This window comes from Aplysia californica, unplaced genomic scaffold, assembly GCF_000002075.1.
Source record: "Aplysia californica isolate F4 #8 unplaced genomic scaffold, AplCal3.0 scaffold00218, whole genome shotgun sequence".
Lineage (NCBI taxonomy): Eukaryota > Metazoa > Mollusca > Gastropoda > Aplysiida > Aplysiidae > Aplysia > Aplysia californica.
The window spans coordinates 90,453-94,818 of NW_004797488.1; positions in this window are offsets into that span (position 1 = coordinate 90,453).

Sequence of the window (4,366 nt, forward strand, 5' to 3'; positions counted from 1 at the left end):
TGCAATTGAGTGTGAGTGTGTGTGTGTGTGTGCGTGCGTGCGTGTGTGTGTGTGTGTGTGTGTGTGTGTGTGTGTGTGTGTGTGTGTGTGCACGCGCGCATGTGTGAGCAATATAGAGTGTTATTGTAATTTCTTGTATCACAACAATGCTATACCAGTATAACGGTAAGGCATCCATTATCAAGTCAAGATCAGAGTGAAGGGAATTAGTACTTTTCCAAGGGAAAGTTGTTTCCTGTGCACTGCTTTTAGGTTTAACCCTGCCATTGCTGAGACGTATATCTTCGTGGTTGTACCGGTACAGTAAAATGCTTATCCAAGAGAGATTCGACTAAATCCATAGTACCTTCGACCTTATTATAGAATAAGCAACTGCACAAGTGATAGAAAATGTAGATCTAATTACATCTTTTGAATCTTTCTCTAGAGGCCGATTTAAAAAAATAGCAATGAACATGTTTTGAGGAACACAAGGAAATACTTACGTCCACTCAGCAGAGAAGAGGTTAAGTAGTAAAGATACAAAAGACCATACACGCTTAACGGTCTAGAAAAGGGTCTAGGATAAGGTAGCACTGCGCAAACAATGTTCCTTCGTTTTTAGCCGCAAAACACTCCAACCCAAAGCCCAAACTTGAGAGAACCGAGAGATGGGGGTGTAAAACTATACCTGGATACCTGGAGGTGTCATCTCTGACTCAGAGGTTGGCGTGTAATGACCCTTCACCCTTCACGAGCTGCCGTTGCATTTTCTGCTTTTTGTAAGACTATGGATACTTTAAAAAAACCCCGCACTACACATCTTTCAGATTCGAACCAAGGCCCTTTTCTTCTTCATCAGACCAGAATAGAGTTAAAAGAAAGACTGAACGCGTCGTTTTGAAATCAAATGCCGAGCATTACTATATTTCTAAACCCATGACAATTAAGAATTAAAACAATATCTGTAGGTCTTTGTTTGTTATTTTGTTGAATTGTGTTGAAATAATGCTCATAACCCTCCCCCCTTTTCTCTCTCCACCCCCGCCCCCCTGTATCAACCTGGGTACATTCTAAAGTGTGAGTTCACCGTGACAGACAATGACAAGAATCAGGTTCTTCAAAATCAACTCGTGTTTACGACATCTACAAACTCTCCCCTCGGTTGTCCAGTTTATGTGGATTGTGAGTATTTTTTTAAAGTAAGTGTTTTTTTTACGTCCACGTCGACACCGTTTAGATGGTTTAGGAACCGGACTTAGACCTTGCCTGTCTGAGCCAAACCGGCTTGAGAGGCGATACAATATTTCAGCAGAAAGACCACGATATTCCGAAAAACAAATCCCTCTCTAAATGGTAATCGAACTCAGGTCGTCTGTGTATGACGACCTAGTGCGTAACCGCTACACCCACCATAAACGCCGGATGATCGAAAATGCAAAACCAATGTTTTATTTTTTTTTAAAGATAATTTTTGTCATTTATTTAAACATATTTTTAAACAGAATTTCAGAAGAAGTTTATTTCGTACTACTTGTGTATGGAATTTTCTGTGAGGTTCCGCTGTGCCCTGTCATTGAATTTCGACAGATCTTGGAGGAAACAAGGCCCGCTTCTACATCCCTCCTGACGTAAATGTGACCTCACCTGACATAAGCTGCAACGTTACTGTGAGAGACGGCACTGGGGACACCCCTAGAATAGGTAAGTTGCTTTGAACTTCCGCCCTCTCCAAAGAGGTTATATATAATACTAGAGCTCGCAGCAGTGACGTCACTCGTGTCAGACGTGGGGCCCTTCTTTCCCTCATCGGCATGGCTGGCTTGCCCCCATTTACATAAACAAAGGTGAGCCCCCACCCAGCTCCCCACGAGCTCTATTAAGGGTAGGTAGCAGTTAATAATTTCTTTACATTACTTTTTACTTTTATCCGCAGCTTGCACCCTTTAGGGTGTTGCAGGAAGAAAGAGACGTTTCTCTGTCGCCAGCCGGAGAGGTTGGGTCAGGGGGATGCCGTGAGTTGTTAAATTTACCTGAATCCATCTATCCAGGTCTTTCTTGGTCGCCCTCTAGCCTTGTTGCCATCAATTTTTTAAAATGTAGGCACGTTGTGCAGGGTGGTGTGTTGGTAATCGTATGACATGTCCGGACCATTTGATTCTTTGGTGTTGGATGTGGTACATGACTTCATTTGTGCCCACCATTTCTCTGATTACTGTGTTTCTAATTTTGTCTCGCCTGGTCTTGTTTAAGGCTTTTCTAAGGCATCGCATTTCACATGTTGTAATTCTTTGCTCTAATGTCTTTTTCGTGGTCCATGTTTTGCATTGATAAGTGAGTGTTAGGATGAATATGCTGTTGCTCAGTTTGAGTTCTGTTGTCATGGAGATGTTTGGATGTTTCAGTAGTGGAGTAAGCTGGTAACTAACATTATTGGCCTTTTGTACTCGTGTTTCAATTTCTCTGCTCAGTCGCCCAACCTCTGTGACTATACTTCCGAGGTACTTACATTCTTGGACCTGTTGAAGACTGATGTTGTTGATGTATATCCTGAGTAGTCCTGGCTTTCTGCTTACTTTCATTTTCTCAGTTTTGTTGATTTTGATCTTCATGTCGTAGTTTTTACATTCTTTGTTTAATCTGGAGGAGTGGTGTTGGAGACTTTGTTCATCTTTGTGTGCCAGACTTCGGTCATCTGCGAAGAGTAATTCATTTAGAGCGTCTGGTTCTGTGTGGGCCTTTTTTGTAATTTTATCCATATATATGATAAATAGTAGTGGTGAGAGGACACAACCTTGTCTTACTCTGGATGTTATCTCGAACCATTCTGTGAATCCCCCCAACGTTCTTACTGTACTTATGCTGTTCTCGTAAATGGCACGTGTGTTATCTAGAAGTTGACCTCTTACAGTGTAGTTTTCGAGATCTTTCCCTTAGCTTGTTTCTGTTCACTCTGACGCACGCTTTTTCCTGGTCGACAAATAGTACTATGTTTAGTTCTCTGTTGTGTTCTATTATCCTTTTGCATATTTGTCGTATGGCAAATATTGCGTTGGTGCATCCTCTTCTTTTTCTAAATCCCATTTGGGCCTCACTCAGAAATGGTTCAACTTTAAGACTTGTTCGCCATTCCAATATCTTAGCGAACACCTTGCCCACATGGCTCTATACATTCCGCAGTCTTTCTTGCTGCCTTTCTTCTTCCAGATTGGTACTATGGCTGCTTTTTGCCCATCGCGGGGAACTTTTCTTTATGTCCATGCTTTCTGGAAGATTTTTGTGAGCTAAGTTATTAGTGTTGCATCACATGCTAGGATGGTCTCCGTGGTGAGCTCATCTATTCCTGCGCTTCTATTTTTTGGCTGGTTTTAACTACTCGTTTGACCTCTGATGGCAGGATGGTTGGTTCTTTTTCCTCTGGGTGACTTGTTTGGAATTCTTTGTTTGTTTGCTTTTATGTGGTGTTCAAAAGTTCTGAGAAACATTCTCTCCATCTAGATTTGATTTTGGAGCTATCGATAATGGGGTTTCCTATTTTAAAAAATTAACTATAGCTGTTGGGTCGTACGGTTCTTCTCTGAGCCTCACTGACTTTACACTTCTGTAAAAGTCACGTTGTGATTTATGGCACAGTTCGCTTAGGTGTTCTAACTTTGTTATTAATACATTCCAGCAACATTCAAAGTGATCATAAAACACAGGAGTAAAAAATTAAACCACCCTGTCCCGATATTTCAGTACTTGTAGATTTCCTCATAAGACCGCCGAGACGCCTTCACGTGAGTCTCGGAAAGTACGCACCCGTCTATTGAACTGCACATGTCTTGCCCTTAAGGTTCAGCGTCCCAGAGTGGGCTCACGCAGCTCCCGTTTGTTTACGTGGGGGTCATGACTGCCACTAACTGTAGTACTAAATACAGCCTCTTTGGCCCTCTCTCAACAAGGGGGGCTCTCGTGGCCTAGAGGTTTAGGTGTTGGCCTCTCATTCAAAGGTCCTGGGTTCGAATCCGGGTAGCGACCGAAAATTTTCTTCTCTAAAATTGTCTCCTTTCACCTCCTTTCCTGCTCTCTGGCAATGTTCTGTTGTCTGCTTTGATTTCCACTTTCTGCCTCCACCCCCTCACCTCCTTTGACCCCTCCTCTAGGCTCCTGACTTTTTCTGCAGCCTTTCTATTGCTACTCCTTGGCTCCTCCTAACTGCTGTCTTTCTGCCACACCCCTGATCTTCTGGTAGGAAAGATCTACACCTAGCCTTCTCGGACAAGGGCGAAAAATCTCTGAGGGCCCGTGTGCAAGTTGCGCACGTTAAAGATCCCTTGGTGGTCTAAAATCGATAAGAGCAGGCTTCGGCCGCCACCCGGGCAAAATTCAAAAATTCCTACCAACT